This window comes from Humulus lupulus, chromosome 6 (assembly GCF_963169125.1).
Source record: "Humulus lupulus chromosome 6, drHumLupu1.1, whole genome shotgun sequence".
Lineage (NCBI taxonomy): Eukaryota > Viridiplantae > Streptophyta > Magnoliopsida > Rosales > Cannabaceae > Humulus > Humulus lupulus.
The window spans coordinates 99,429,417-99,446,567 of NC_084798.1; the positions used below are offsets into that span (position 1 = coordinate 99,429,417).

At 39.2% G+C, this 17,151-nt stretch overlaps 1 non-coding gene and 1 pseudogene across 1 annotated transcript; one reads left to right on the plus strand and one right to left on the minus strand.

Annotated features, from left to right (window-relative positions):
• The first annotated feature begins 10,267 nt into the window (after nucleotides 1-10,267).
• Nucleotides 10,268-15,744, plus strand: LOC133785340 (uncharacterized; annotated as a pseudogene).
• LOC133787374 (small nucleolar RNA R71) lies at nucleotides 10,771-10,878 on the minus strand. The gene has a single exon (XR_009872400.1). It is a non-coding gene; the product is annotated as a small nucleolar RNA R71 (small nucleolar RNA).
• Nucleotides 15,745-17,151: the final 1,407 nt, after the last annotated feature.

A 17,151-nucleotide genomic window follows, 5' to 3' on the forward strand; every position in this document is an offset into this window, starting at 1 on the left:
TATGACCAAGGGCAAAATGGTCATTTTACCAAGTTTTCCGGAAACGACCCGAATTGGACTTCAAGACTCAAGAAACTCAAGATAAAGGTTTAACTTCATTTCTTAGTCTTGTAAAGTGATTGCAAGTATACTTTAAGTCATAAGTATAGAATTTGGCTCACTCACGCACTAAAAAAAATGGTGATTTTTTAAAATGAGAAATAATTATCCTAAATTCACTTTTAAGAAAATACATCCCGATACGGTCGTAACGCAATTGGAATTTTTGAAATCGGATAAACGAGCTAAAAGTTATAAAGAATTGAAAAATGGGAAAATAGGCTTAAAACTGTTTTTGCTCTCTGTTTGCCATCCGGAATTCCGGATGGGCAACCGGAATTCCGGTTGCTTCCAACCGGAATTCCGGTTCCCTCATCCGGACTTCCGGTTCGCGGTAGACAGCTTCGCAAATTAATCCCTAACGGCTATAAACGGCTAGTTTTTTCCGAAACTCTATATAAACTCGTCTTTTACTTCAAATTGGTGGTTGGCTGAGCATTTATTACATATACCAAACCAAATCCATTGATTTCAAAGAGCTTTCAAAGTTTAACTCATCCAAACACATATTCACACACTTGAGCCAAAATTTGTATTTATTTCTTCTAAGTGTGCTTGCTAATCACTCTAGGTTTCTCATTGTATTATCATACTTCTAGAGTGGTTTTTGCTTGTAATATCAAACACATTCCCATATTGAAATTGAGGTGAGGTTGGCACCGGTTTTGTAAACAACCCGGTTAGAGTGAGATTGGCACTTCAACAATCCGAAAAAGAGGTTGATAGTCCTTGGTGGTGGAAAACTATTGTAAGAGGTTTGGAAATACCTTGGTGAAAAATTCCCGGTTGTAAGGGTTAGTCAAGCCCGCTAACTTGGCTCGATAGTTGAACTCAAAGCTAGGTCCTTAGCTTTGAAGACCAAGGACGTAGGTGGCTTAGTTCTACCGAACCTTGTAAAATTCGAGAGTTTGCGATTTCTTAACCTTCAACTCTTTACATTACAAGTTTAACTATTTGCTATATCTATTTGATTGCCATATTATTTGCTTATACTTGATAAATTTGATTTATTGCATAATTTGGCATATTAAGTTTTAAATTTCCGAAATTAGTTTAAATTTCCAATTCACCCCCCCTCTTGGAAACATATCTTGGGTTAACATTATGTGTTTTCAGGGGAACGCTGGATTGATTTTAGGGTCTTGGTTCTAAGTTCTTGGTTGATGATTCTGTTGGATCAGAATTTGATGGGTAGATTTTGATCTTCGATCGACGACTCTGGGTTCCTAGACGGTTTTTGTGGCTTCAGGTCATTGTACAGGAATCCAAAGGCTTGGGGTAGACGAGGAAGGCAAGGTTCAACTAATCGATTGTTCTTCTTCTTCTCCACTTCATGTTCATTGTCTGAAGATCACAGGTCGCGCTGGGTTCATGGCGATGAATTGAAAGTTGGGGCTTATTGGAAACAGGTTCGTGGAGCTTGCTAGTACAGGGCTTGGGGTGGAGGATGGTTTGTAGAAAGGACAAACGGCATGAGTTGTTTCACAACAACATTGCAGAAAACGATTCGCAAGAGGTGATTATTTGATTTTTTTTTTCTAATTTAGGTGATGGGGATGGTGATGGTGAGAGCTACTAGAGATGTTTATGTGAAGAATTTCCTTTGTTTTGGAGTGATTTTGTGTTTTTGTTTATGGTATAGATCTGATGTAATGTTTTGCATTATCTCAATGACACCATTCATACAATTTTGTTTCAGATTCAAGAAGTTGTTAGTGCGCTTAAGAATACTGCATTCTCGCTTGATCCATCAGAGAAGCAAGTAGGCAACGATACAATTTGAGTTTTGAAATTATATCAGCAGGGGTGATTGAGTTTTGAAAGATTTGTTATGTGAGAATCAAAATTTAGGTTTGATTGTAAGAATTAATGAGACTATATTTGTGATGTGAGATTTGGAGTTTGGGTTTGATTATAATTTTAGGTTCAACCTTTTGATTTTAAATCTGAGTTTTGTTCACACTTTGGTATAGATTTGGGTTTGTGTTATTTTACTATGAATATGAGTTAATGACATTTGTTATCCAAAAAGCAGGTGTGGATGACGTGACAAACATTTTCAACACGTGGCTGACACCTGGCAGAGGTTCTGTTCGACCATCGATCAGGGATGTTCCCCTGACATAGCATTTGAGTTTTACATATGACCAGATTGCTCGTATACTCCGTATATTTTTTAGTAATCTTGTACAGTTGTAATTATATCCGAGATTATTTCCCTTATACCTGATTATCCGATTAATTAGGTAAAACTATCTTTGATTGATTCATGTAACCCACCTTGAGCCTGTAAATAGAGAGGAAGTAGCTCAAGGGCGGAACTTTTGGCTAACTTTTGTTTATGCTTTAGAAGAGAACTTTGGCTATTATCTTTCGATTGTATTACTCATCTCTCAAAGGCTTGTGAAACTCAAGAACCCTAGTTCTTTGATCACCCCTTTGAGAATCAAGATCAATAATAGCTTAAGTGAACGTAGGTCATCACCAATTCTTGAGGCTGAACCACAATAAATTGTTGTGTCGTTTATTTTTCTTTCCATTAGATCTTATTCAATACTTTCCATCACATCAAGCATTTGACTCCATGTCAGTTGACCAAAATGAGGGTCAACATTCTGGTACTTTCATTGAGAGCTTGAGAAGAAGTTGTTGAAGGTACTAATGGCAAAGACATCCAAGAAAATTGGACAGGCTGCTGCCGCTCCATCCCAGCCTCCACCAAATATGGCTGAAGACGAGCCTCATTTGGAGTTCGATGAGGAGGAAGTAGACTCTGAGGCCCTGAAGACAACACTAGGGGTGTTGCAAGATGAATTGGCCGCTCTAAGGGCCAATTAGGAAAGTGTCGCCGAGATAATGACGTCACAGCAGAGGGAGATAGAGCGCCAGTGCCAGGAGCTGAGCGAGAGACAGGCGGAGATGGACCGTTGTCAGAGGGATGCCATGGCAGCCCTCCAATTGGCCAGGAATCAGGTTGCACCTGCCTCATAGCCTGATCAACCCCCAAGTGGGCCACCTCACAGAGGTCTCAATCCTAGCCCTCCGCTCCAACCAACAAGCCCTCAAAGGTCGGAGCAGCCACCGATGCCTCAGGATGATGTCCCACCCAGGGACCATGAGACGCAGCCTCCATCCCAGGCTAGTCGAGGCAATCCCCCGCGTCCAAGGTAGAATAGAGTCGGGCAACAGCCCCGCAGCCCTAGACGCCCAGGGGGTGAAGAGTCGCACCCACCGAGCAAGGGGCAGCGTCCTTCTGCCAACAGAAGGAATTCAGAGACAGGCTCTGCGGTCAGGGGGCCTCCACGGCATGACAATGCACGGGGACCCACTGACCAGCGCAAGCCTCCCCCTAACGCTCGGGAAGTTCCAACCAAGGAGGCAATCGAGGAAACAGTCGGTCCCACCATAGCCAGTTAAGATTCAGAGATGGCCACGGCTACAATGAGGCCGACTCTGGCATAGGGAATGCTGGTCGGAGAAACGAGGAGAGAGGTGGAGGCAGAAGCCCCCCACCTAGAGAAGACCGACAAGCAGGACATAATGTTGGGGGGCAGCCCAGACAAAACAACGTCTTTAGCCGGCTTGGAGCCAGCGAGCAGCGGCGAAGAGACGAGGACCTGAGGGATGTACTCAACGATCGCGAGAAAGGCACGATGAGTACATTCCCCCGGCACCTGAGGCCCCATCAATTCCTGAGGCCATCCAGGCCCAAATAGATGCCCTGAACCAAGCAGTGCAACTTCTAGTCGGGGGAATAACATCTCATATCGAGTATGACAGGAGAAGGGGCACTCCTTTCATATAAAGGATCGCCATGGCTGAAACCCCCAGTAAGTTTAAAATGCTCACACTTCTGAACTTTGATGGGTATGGTGACCTGTTATCTCACGTCAACAAGTTTGAGATACAAATGGACATTCAGAAGGTGTCTAAAGACGCTTGATGCAGGATCTTCCCTGCAACACTTTCTGATGCTGCACAGGAGTGGTTCTTTAAGTTCCCTCCTGCAAGTATAGTATCCTGGGAGATGTTCGTAAAGGAGTTTTACGGACAATTCTACGCGGGTCGTGTGCACCCCACTGAGGCAAACCAGCTAGTCGAGATACGCCAGCAAGAAGGAGAACCACTGAAAGATTATGTCTGGCGTTTCATACGAGCGGCAGCTGGGGCCAAAATAGTGGGAGACGAAGGCAAAATGATGGCCCTAACTACGGGAGTTAGGCGTCGTACGCCCCTTTGGAGTAGCCTCGGAAGCATGGGGTTAAAACTACCCAAGAGTTTTTGGATCGAGCTGATCGATACATCAAACTCGAGGATGCAATCGCCAGCGAGGGAAAGCCCCCAAATAAGGACAAAAGGACTGAAGACCCCACCAAAGCCGCCAATGGGTCAAAACCCAACGGCAACGGCAAAGGCAACAAGAATGGCAACGACAAGAATGGGGGGAAGCAGCCCCATAACGAACTCTCTACCTCCGAAAGTAAGCACCCTAAGGGCAACGGTTATGAACCAAGGTTCACTAACTATACTGCCCTCGTTGAGTCACGAGCAGAGGTGTATCGGGCCACAAGTTTCAATGTACCCTACAAAAGACCCGCTCCCATTCGAAAGGATATTTTGAAAAGGGATTCAACCAAGTTTTGTCGTTTTCACAACGACTACAGACACGATACGAATGAGTGTAACCAGCTGAAGGACAAAATCGAGTTCTTTATTAGACAAGGACACTTGAGGAAATACGTGCGAGCTGCAGGAGCTTCCCAACGAGAGGCTTCGGGTGGCAACGAGCAAGCGCCTACACGCCAACGCTCACCACCTTTACAGCCTGATCCTCTGGCAGGCACCTTACTCACCATCTGCGGAGGCCCGCACCTTGTGGGAAACAGCAAAAAAGAAAGGGAACGATACGCTTGGACCCTACGCCATGACCAGGACATCGAGATGATGACTGTGGAGGATCGGGCAGCGAAAAAGGCTCGAACAGAGGACGATGTAATAACTTTCTCTAATAATGATGCCCAACATGTCCGGTTCCCACATTCCGATTCGCCGGTCGTGGATGTTCAGATTGCCAATATAATGGTGAAAAGAATACTGGTCAATACAGGAAGTTCAGTTAACATCCTGTATAAATCTTCGCTGGAACGGATGAAGTTGTCCACAAATGACTTAGAGCCTTGCAACCAAACAATTTATGGTTTCTCTGGTGAGGGACTCACTCCAACGGGGTCAATTAGGCTTCCAGTGACAGCAGGTACTGCGCCCTCCAACAGGACATTACTCACTACTTTTATAGTAGTTGACTGTCCTTCGGCCTACAATGCAGTGATTGGAAGGCCAATACTGGTCGACCTTCGGGTCGTCACCTCTATATGGCACTTGGCCATGAAATTCCCAACAGACACAGGGGTAGGATGCGTATTGGGAAACCAGAGGGAAGTAAGGGAGTGCTACAATGCCTCAATCACTAAGGCCAAGAAGGGTACGTTGAGGAGTGCTCCCCCAAAAAAGTTGCAAATGGCCATTGATTTACAAGCCCAATCAGGTGATGAAGTCACCAAATAGGGTGTTTCCCAAAGTGAGGATAGAGACTTAGATCCTCACTTTGGGGATTTTGAAGAAGATATAGGACCTGTCGAGGACCTTGAAGAGGTCCAACTCAACGAAGAGTATCCGACCAGAGTTGTGAAGGTCGGCAAAAGCTTAGAGACAACAACCAAATACGCACTGGTGGAATTTTTGAGGAGGAACTAGGAGGTTTTCGCCTGGTCGCATAAAGACATGGTTGGGATAGATCCTGCAGTCATCAGCCATGTCCTAAACATTGACAAAAGCTTTCCATCGTGCAACAGAAAAGAAGGCTGCTCGATAAAGACAGATCAAAAGCCTTAAAGGAAGAAGTTGAAAAACTGAAGGAGAATGGGTTCATCAGGGTGGCATTTTATCCGTCATGGGTCTCTAATCCAGTGCTGGTTCCCAAGCCGAATGGCAAATGGCGAACCTGCGTGGATTTCACAGACCTTAACAAAGCCTGCCCTAAAGATTGCTTCCCACTCTCACGGATCGACCAGCTGGTCGATGCAACTGCAGGTCATGAGATCCTCTCCTTCATGGATGCATACTCAGGGTACAATCAGATTAGTATGCATCCCCCTGATGAGGATCACACTAGCTTTCAGACTGATACAGGGCTATACTGTTACAAAGTAATGTCCTTCGAATTGAAAAACGCTGGTGTGACTTACCAGCGACTAGTTAACCACATGTTCAAGGAGTTGATCGGGATAAACATGGATGTGTATGTTGATGACATGCTGGTAAAGTCAGAAAAGGCAGAAGGACATGTGAAGGATTTACAAGAGTGTTTCAATGCTCTGAACAAATACCAGATGAAGCTAAATCCTCTCAAATGTTCCTTCGGAGTGGGATCAGGGAAGTTCTTAGGATTCATTGTCAATTCGAGAGGAATCGAAGCTAATCCTGAGAAGATCAAGGACCTGATTGATATGAAATAGCTAATTGTTATTGGAGTCCCTAGACCTAGTCGAGGAGAAACGAGAAAAAGCCCAGCTCCGAGTAGCTGCGTACCAGCAAAAAGTCACTCGGTATTTTAACTCCAAAGTAAAGGAAAGAAAGTTCAACATCGGGGACTTGGTACATCGAAGAGTTTTCTCAAACACCCGCGACCAAGTTGTTGGAGTACTCGAACCAAACTGGGAAGGACCTTACCAGATTGAAGAAGTCATTCATCCAGGCACTTACAAACTTGCACACTTGAATGGAGATCTCGTTCCACGTTAATGGAATGGAGAACACCTGCGCAAGTATTATCAGTAAACAGTCTTTCTTAAAGGACTGGCTTGTATTTATTTTTACTTTTTACAAGTTTTTGAAAAAGGGTTGGTCATGAGATATGGCTAATCGCTTATAAGTGTAAGATCTTTTTTAAGATCACTCGTAAAGACATGTTTAGTCCATTTAATATGAGAATTATAAGGGATTGTGCGCAGCCAATCATTCTTGCCAAACTTTGTAATTTTTTACAAGTATTTGCTCATTACGTGTGTTGTTTTGCTGTATTATAATGTTCATGTTTTATACCGAGTAGTGATGTTCATGCAGGTTTTGGTCAAGACAAGTGACCAAGGACCTAAAGCTCCTCGATCACTTGGGGGGCATATAAGGTACATAGGAAGCAAAGCATACCAAAAGGTATATAAACACATGAGCAAAATAAGTGAAATCATGCTACGGTACTTAGAGTATTTTTTAAAATTTTATATATTTTGTTAAGTCAAACCAAAGTACTATGTTAAGTTCAGTCATACGAACAGATGGTATAATAAAGTAAAAATATTATAATATCCAAAGAATTATTTTACACCGCGAGCAATACTGCTCGGATGTAAATGTTAAGTTTAAAAGAAAAAGCTGTCCATACAACAATAAAAAAAAATATTGTCTTAACATCATGACCCGTGGGTCATGTGAGAAAAAGAAAACAAGGAAAAAACTAGCTAAGGGGCGGCAGGAGGATCTTGGGAAACATCTTGGTTGACTGCTTCTTCTACAGCTTCCCCTCCATCCATCCCCGTGGCCAGCGAAATTTCAGGGGAGGTGATTGGTGGTGAATAATGCATATTTATTGATCTCAAATGTTAAATTAAATTACATTTTAATTAATATTTTCAGGAAATTAATGAAAAATATTTTTTACAATTGAAAATATTAAGTATGAATTTAATTTGGTTTATTTTGCAGGAATTATGTTGCATTTTGGTACAAATAAAAAGAAAGAAATGGAAAATTGATATTTTTGCAAAGAAAAGCCCATGGAGTAGCAGCCCAGTTCGCGAGCCTTTCTCCACGCCTGACCCAGGTCCGCATGAAGCTTCCTGGAAGAGTTGATTGCACACAAGTCTGAATTTAGCATTAATTGTGTTGATTTATGCGGATTCTAAGGCAGCATTCACAAAACAATAGTCTTGATTCTCTCCACCAAATTCAGATTGATTTCCATCACAAATTAAAGAATATTAAGAGATTGAATTCTGATGCATTTTCATTGGGATAACCGAATAAGCTAATTTATTTCTATTTATTTGGAATTAAATTAGTTATTTATTTTCCTTAAGAATTTAGGTATTTCAAAACACTATAAAGGGGAGAATGTCTTCTTTTATTTTGGTGTGTAATTTTTCATTGGCAAAAACTATAGTAAATTTTAGTCTTATTTTGTCTATCTCTTCTCATATTTTCTCTTTAGATTATTGTGAGAATGACTAGCATTTTTGGCTAGTTTCCTAGATAAGGTAAAGGATGATCCTATATGCAAGGTGAAATTTATTTGTGTTTTGATTCACCAAATGCTTAAAGTTTATACATTTGAGTAATATATTTTTCTTCTATTTTTCTCTATCTCAATATCAATATATTTATCTATTTAGTATTATATAGAAATAGTCATGCTTTTTCTATGTGAATATGATTAGGACAAATATATTGATATTATAATTTTATGATTGGTCTTTTATTGCATTATTGCCAATAAGGTATATTGTCATTCTTAGATTTTTCATAAGATTATTTTCTATGATCCTAACGTGAGAATTATTATTACTCGAATACATTTTATTATATATGTTCTTCATGTTTTATCTTCCGATTAAATTGTTGGGAAGTGAACGATTTAATTGTGTTATATGTGTGAATCAAAATCCAAATAAATGAGTCAAACATATAGGTGATTCTTGAAACCTTATCACTTTTGTTATTGAATTTTTCAACCAATTTTATTTTCAACATTTTCTCAAAAACCACCAACGATTTATTTACTTTTTGCGCTTAAAGTTCTACTAATCACTTTTTGATAAGATATCTCTCTGTGGACACGACCGCCCATACTACACTACAACAACAGCTTTGTGAAGACAAGTTTGGGCGTAATCAAATTTTGGCGCCGTTGCCGGGGAGATAAATATCAAAAGCTTAGTGGAATACATGGCCAAGAGGTAAGTCATTTTAGTTTTATTATTTGCTTTCTTTGTAAGTGTATATAATATTAGTGTTACCACATTATTGTTAGCTATTAATTTTGTTTATTTTGAATTTGTATTATATTAATACGTTTTATTTATATATATTTTATATTAGGGATTTTTTTTTCTTCTCTTTCCTTTATGCGTTTTTTTTTTTTCAATTATAGCTCATTGTCATTAGTTTACATATAACTTGTAGTGTTTATTTTGATTTTGATTTTACACCTTCTTTCTTTTTTTTTTTTTTTTTTTTTTAGGAAAAAAAATTCGTTAGGATTAATTAGTGTTGCATATAGGACTAATTTGTTTTTTTTTTTTTTTTTCTTCTTAAAGTATTAGTTTCATTATATATAAAAAAAAAATTAGTCATTAATTTTCTTTATATGTTATTTTTATTTTTAGTATTAAATTTTGTTTAATTGATTGCTTCCAAATTAATATAATAACTATTTGTCATTTAATTATTTTGTTTCTAATTTTACTTTTTAGCTTTAAATTAATAGATTTTAAATTTTTAGATAATAACTTAGGTCTCATAATTTGTGTAACATTAGGTTTTAGATTAGCTTTAATTTAGGTTCTTCCTCTTTAACTCTTGTTTTTTTTAAAAAAAAAAATCATAAAATCCAAAAAAAAAAAAAAATTCATAAAATTTAGCATAAAACTTTTAGTATTGGGAACAATAGTGTAATGCTACAAGTGGTAAAAATTGAGAGTATTCTGTCTAGAAAGATTGGCTTTTAAGGTTTGTGATAGAGTACCCTCTACACTTTCCTGGGAACTTGGTTCTGTCTAGGAAAGTGTGGGACGAAGCGGTACCTTGGCAACCTTCCCAATCGGCCTGGGAATATTTCTTGTGTATGCCATTGTATTATTACATTTTTGAACTTGTTACTATTTAAAAAAAAAAAAACAAGCTAGTTCTTTCAAAATAAGTAAATTATTTTACTTATTGGTCATTTGGTTGAAAAGGTTTGAATTGTGATTTTTCATACTCATCTAGTAACATCGGGGAGTTTTGGTGAGGCATGTGAGATCATTTCAAATTGTCCAAATTTACCAAAGAACAAGTTTAACAAAAAAAAAAACCAAAAAGAAAAAAAAAAAAAAGGTCTCGTTTTTTAAAGTAGATGAATCGTCATAGAGATGAACTAGGGAGATTTGTTAGGAGACCCGACACCCCTAGTGACAATTCTTCTGATACATCCAACATTTCCTCTCCCACCTCAACAATTGCTCATAATCCTTTCGCAATGGCTCATCATGAGGAAATTCAGCAGAGAAGTCTGAATGACTATCTCCATCCTACTCGTACTCCCACCCCTTCTTGTATCATCTTTCCACCTAATATGCCCAACTTTGAATTTAAACCTGGCATGATTCAACTCTTGCCAAATTTCCATGGTTTAGAAAATGAAAATCCTTATGTGCATATTAGGGAATTCGAGGAGGTGGTAGCCACTTTCTATAACCAAGCTAATATCGTGGATACTGTGCGATTGAAGTTTTTTCCCTTCTCTTTGAAGGATAAGGCTAAAAGCTGGTTATACTCTCTGAGACCAAGGTCTATTGGAACATGGGATGAAATGACATCGTCATTCTTCCACAAATACTTCCCTAACCACAAGACCAATGGCTTAAAAAGACAGATTTCTACTTTTTCCCAAAAAGACAATGAAACTCTCTATCAAGTCTGGGAAATGTTTAAGGAACTGTTAACTCTTTGTCCCCACCATGGCTATGAAAAATGGCGCCTAGTCAGCTATTTCTACGAAGGCCTCACTATTCGTGAACGCCAGTTTGTAGAAATGATGTGCAATGGTGAATTCCTTCAAAAAGATCCTGAAGAAGCCTTGGAATATCTCAATGAGCTTGCAGAAAAATCTCATACCTGGACTGGTCCAAGTGCTACTGAAAGCACTAACCGAAATCGACCAGCAGGAATTTACCAATTGAGGGAGGAGGATAGCCTTAAAGCCCAAGTTGAGTCCTTAACAAAGCAACTTGAGACATTTAAGACAAAAGGTGGGCAAGGACTTCATATGATTGCCCAAGCAGAAACACATGAGCCATGTTTTGTGTGTGGAGGAACGGATCATTTAGCTAAGGACTGCTTAGCTTTTAGTGAAATGAGGGGGGTTTATGAAGAGCAATGCAATGCCTTAGGGGCCTATAATAAGCCATTCTCTCATACGTACAACCCTGGTTGGAGAAACCACCCAAATTTCAGCTGGAGAGATCCCAACCAAGCACAATCTTCTGGAGGGCAATGGAGAAATGAGCACCAGTCTCAACCATCAAAAGCTCAACTTGCTCCTCAATATAATGCTCCTCCTCAAAGGAGTTCTCTTGAGAACGCCCTTCATTCATTCATGGAGGAGCAAGCCAAAATAAATCGTCAAATGATGGAAGAAATCAAGGAAATGAAAAGTCAATTTTCAAAACTGACTGGATCCTTGGTTAATTCTGAAAGAGGCAAACTTCCTTCTCAGCCTCAATTCAATACACAAGGGCAACATATGGCTCAAACCTCCAACTCTAACGATCAAAACGTTAAGGAGGCTAATGCCATCACAACTAGAAGTGGTAAAGCTTTGGAAGATCCACCAATACCAAATACTACTTCAAAATTTCCAAATGTTGTCTCTGAAAGTGTGCCATCCAATGCTTCTGCAAAAGTTCCATTTCCCCAGGCTCTAAGACCTGCTGGGAAAATTCCTGAGAATCGAGGAGAAATCCTTGAGCACTTGACACAAGTGAAGATAAATCTTCCTTTGCTTCACATCATCAAACAAGTGCCAGCCTACGCTAAAATCATCAAGGATCTTTGCACTGTAAAAAGGAAGCATCATGTCAAGAAGACTGCTTTCTTGACTGAGCAAGTTAGTGCGGTAATTGAGCAAAAGACACCGCCAAAATACAAATATCCTGGTTGTCCCACCATTTCCTGTCAAATTGGGACTCATGAATTCAGCCAAGCCTTGCTAGACTTAGGAGCGAGTGTCAATCTCATGCCTTATTCTGTCTACTCGCAACTTGGTCTTGGTGAAATCAAGCCTACTTCTGTAGTCTTACAGCTGGCTGATCGTTCTATTAAGAAGCCTCGGGGTATTGTTGAGGATGTTCTTGTTCAAGTTGACAAATTCTATTACCCCGTTGACTTTCTCGTTCTGGATACTCAATCTGTGGTTAACATGGAGTCAAAAATCCCTATCATACTTGGAAGACCTTTCCTTGCTACAGCTAATGCCCTTATTAACTGTAGGAATGGTCTCATGAAAATATCTTTTGGGAATATGACTCTCGAGGTCAATATTTTTCATGTTGCAAAGCAACCACATGATGATGATGAGTGTTATCAGGCATTTCTGATTGACACGCTCATTCCTGAGGAGATTCAATTGCAAAGCAATTCTGATGATCTTGATGAACTCCTCTCTTTTTTTGAAAGTTCGGGTTTTGATGAGTCGATTAATGAAATTTCTTGTTACAAAGACTCACAAAACGGAAGAACAAAGTTTTGGCAACCTCGCTTTGAAGAGCTACCTAGTGAAAGGGAAAAGCCAAAACCTTCTGCTGAAGAGGTTCCTATTGTTAAGTTAGCCCAACTACCTGAGGGTGTAAAACATGTCTTCTTGGGAGATGGTGATACCTTTCCTGTTATCATTTCGTCCAAACTTGATCCTTCACAAGAAATTAAGCTAATTAAGGTACTACAAAAGCTTAAATCTGCATTAGGTTGGACGATCGCTGATATTAAAGGCATTAGCCCTTTAATTTGCTCCCATCGAATCAATCTGGAGGATGGGGCAATCCCTCGAAGAGATCCTCAAAGAAGACTGAACCCCACAATGAAAGAAGTTGTGAAAAATGAAGTGCTGAAACTTCTGGATGCTGACATCATTTATCCAGTGGCTGATAGCAAATGGGTTAGTCCAACTCAGGTAGTGCCTAAAAAGTTGGGTGTAACTGTTGTTGAAAATGAGAAAGGGGCCCTTGTCCCCACAAGAACTGTGACGGGTTGGCGCATGTGCATTGACTATCGAAAATTGAATTCTGCCACCCGCAAAGATCATTTCCCACTCCCATTCATCGACCAAATCTTGAATGTGTGGCTGGTCATCCTTTTTATTGCTTTCTTGATGGCTATTCAGGCTATTATCGAATTGAGATTGCAATGGAGGATCAAGATAAGACCACCTTCACATGTCCTTTTGGTACTTATGCTTTTCGATGTATGCCATTTGGACTGTGTAATGCACCAGCCACCTTCCAAAGGTGCATGATGAGTATTTTTAGTGACATGGTTGAAAAATGTATGGAAGTATTCATGGATGATTTAACAGTCTTTGGAAACTCTTTTGACGCATGCCTTCTTAATTTAGAAGCTGTTTTGACACGATGTTTTGAGAAAGGTCTTGTGCTCAATTGGGAAAAATGCCATTTCATGGTATCTTCAGGCCTAGTCTTGGGACACATTGTCTCTGAAAGAGGAATTGAGGTTGATCAGTCTAAGATTGATCTCATTTCTAATTTGCCCACTCCAAAAACCGTCAAAGATGTGAGATCTTTTCTTGGGCATGCTGGTTTTTATAGGAGGTTCATTCAAAACTTTTCAGCGATTTCTCGTCCGCTATGTAACCTCTTAGCCAAAGATGCCACTTTTGAGTGGACGCCTAAGTGTGAGGATGCCTTTCGAACACTTGTTGCAAAATTGACCTCCGCCCCTATTATGCAGTCACCTGATTGGGATTTGCCTTTTGAAATCATGTGTGACGCAAGCAATTTTGCTGTAGGAGCTGTTTTGGGACAACGAAGGGAGGGGAAACCTTTAGTTGTCTACTATGCAAGTCGAACTCTTAATAGTGCTCAAATGAACTATTCCACTACTGAAAAAGAGTTGTTTGCCGTTGTCTTTGCTCTTGACAAATTCCGAGCATACTTGATTGGCTCACCTATTACAATCTTTACAGATCATTCTGCCCTTAAATATCTCCTTTCCAAAAAGGATGCTAAGGCGCGCTTAATACGGTGGATCCTTTTATTGCAAGAATTTGACATCACAATCAAAGACAAGAAAGGTGTTGAAAATGTCATGGCAAATCACTTATCCCGACTTGAATTCAGTGATTCCGCTGATGGTCCACCTATTCGTGATGATTTCCCCGATGAACAATTGCTTGCTGTTACTAAGTTACCATGGTATGCACATATTGTTAACTACTTAGTAACAGGTGAACTTCCTTCTGATTGGAGTTCACAAGACAGATGCAAGTTTCTGGTCGAGGTGCACAATTTCTATTGGGATGATCCATACTTGTTCAAGTATTGCCTCGACCAGATCATGTGGAGATGCATCCCTGATGATGAGGTGTCTAGTGTTTTGAACTTTTGTCATAATGATGCTTGTGGTGGTCACTTCTCTGTGAAGAAAACTGCTGCAAAAATCTTACAGTGTGGTCTTTATTGGCCCACTTTGTTCAAAGACACCAATGAATTCTGTCGTTCATGTGTGAGGTGCCAGAAGTTAGGTTCTTTGTCCCGTCGTCATATGATGCCTTTGAACCCAATTCTTGTGATTGAGCTATTTGATTGTTGGGGGATAGATTTCATGGGACCATTTCCATCTTCTTCTGGTTACATTTACATTCTCCTTGCTGTGGATTATGTTTCCAAATGGGTCGAGGCTGTACCCTGTCGAACCAACGATAATGCAACAGTTACCAAGTTCTTGAAAGAGAATATTTTTTTCAAGGTTCGGTACGCCTCGTGCCATCATTAGTGATCAAGGCACTCATTTTTGCAATAAGTCTTTTGGGGCTCTCATGCGCAAATATGGTGTACTTCATAAGGTTGCTAATTCCTATCATCCGCAAACCAATGGGCAAGCGGAGTTAGCCAATAGGGAGATAAAACAAATTCTGGAAAAAACGGTAAATCCCGACCGAAAAGATTGGTCTTCTCGTCTTCTTGACGCACTCTGGGCATACCGTACTGCTTTCAAATCCCCTCTTGGGATGTCTCCCTATCGGCTTGTTTATGGGAAAGCCTGTCATTTGCCTGTTGAACTTGAGCATAAGGCATATTGGGCTGTCAAAGCCTTTAATTCTGATCTATGTGCTGCAAGCATTAATCGCAAACTCCAGCTGTCTGAAATTGAGGAGTTGAGAAATGAGGCATATGATAATTCCAAGATCTACAAGGCAAAAATGAAAGCTGCTCATGATAAACAGATCTTGCGAAAGCATTTTGAGGTGAATCAAAAGGTGCATCTTTATGATTCTCGGTTGCATTTCCATCCAGGTAAGTTGAGATCGCGGTGGACTGGCCCATTTTTGGTAAAACAAGTTTTTCCCAACGGTTCTGTTGAAGTTGAGGACCCAACTGATGGGAGAATTTTCAGAGTCAATGGCCAAAGATTGAAGCATTACATCGAGAGTGTGAGTCATGTTGAAGAGGTCCTTCTTGGACCCTGTTTATACACTCTGAGTTGTTTATTTCTTTTACATGTTTTATTTTATTTTATTTTTCTGCTTTTCTTTTAGTTTTGTGTGTTTTCGTTTTTTTGTCTGTTTTTGGTTTGTTTTGTTGCTTTCAGGTTGTTTCAATTATCGCCCTGTGGATATTGTCATCTTCCAGGTGTTCTCTTTCCCTATCTTTTTCATTTCATATTTGTTTTGACATTGAGGACACTGTCTGATTTTCGGTTGGGGGTGGTGAGCTCTCGTGAGCTTTCATTTGGAGAATTACATTGTTGTGCTGAATTTTTAAGTCAAATTTTTTCAAAATTTTCCAAGCATGATTGAAATATTTTGTTTGAGTTGGTTTTTGCTATGTTTAGCTATTAAGGAGTGATTTCTAGAGTTCTTTAATGCACTTTCCAAACATGTGGTAAGATGGTTGTTAACACAAATAGTTGAGAAAATTTTCAAGTTTAAAGTTTTCCATTTTTTTTGGTGAGTTGTGAGAGTTGAGAAAACGACGTTTTGAACTTTTATTGATCATTTGAGTTGGTCAAATAAGATTTTTGGAATTTAAACATGACATGTACTGGAGGGATAATTTCATGTTTAAAAGAGCCTTTGTTGTAATGTTATTTTCATGTTTCTTTTTGTTCATGTATTTAGGTGTTGCCTCTTGTCAAAAAATTCAAAAAAAAAAAAAAATTCAAAAAAAAGAAAAGAAAAAAAAAATGATAGAACAAGAGCAACATTTCGTTATTGTGTTTTCTTTTTATTTTATTGTCAAAAAAAAAAATATTGTTCCATATAAAAAAAAATGAATGAAAGAAACATCACTTCATATGTTTCTTAAAAAAAAAACGTGTTCTTTTCTATATTTATAATTTTCTTTTAGTTGGCTCTTTATTCTTCGAGTTTCTTGTGTAAATCCCAAAGGTTGTTTGTCATTTGAATTTTAATTATTTGATTTGTCTATCTTGTGATCAATATTTGTTCAAATTGTTTGTCCTAAAAAGTTTGTCTTCTCTCATTTGAGCGCTAATTGTTACAATTCCAACTCCAAGAGTGTCATCTCTCCCATTAAAAAATACTTTCAATGCCTGTGAGGAAATTGGAGTTGAGACCTTTACGCTTTTGAGGTTTTTCGATACTATTTGTGTTATGGCTTGTGGTAAGAAATGGATATGGTTTGGTGCACACACACACAACTCTGGGGTTACAACTGAGTAGCTTGCATAACACTTTCTAATTTCTTGATGATATTTTAAAATGCATGGCTAGTTTTGATTGGTTTGACTTGATTATTCAGCTTGATAATTTTCTTCTCTGCTTGAATTGCTAGGGACTAGCAATAAGCTGGTTAGGGGTTGTGATTGGTGGTGAATAATGCATATTTATTGATCTCAAATGTTAAATTAAATTACATTTTAATTAATATTTTCAGGAAATTAATGAAAAATATTTTTTACAATTGAAAATATTAAGTATGAATTTAATTTGGTTTATTTTGCAGGAATTATGTTGCATTTTGGTACAAATAAAAAGAAAGAAAT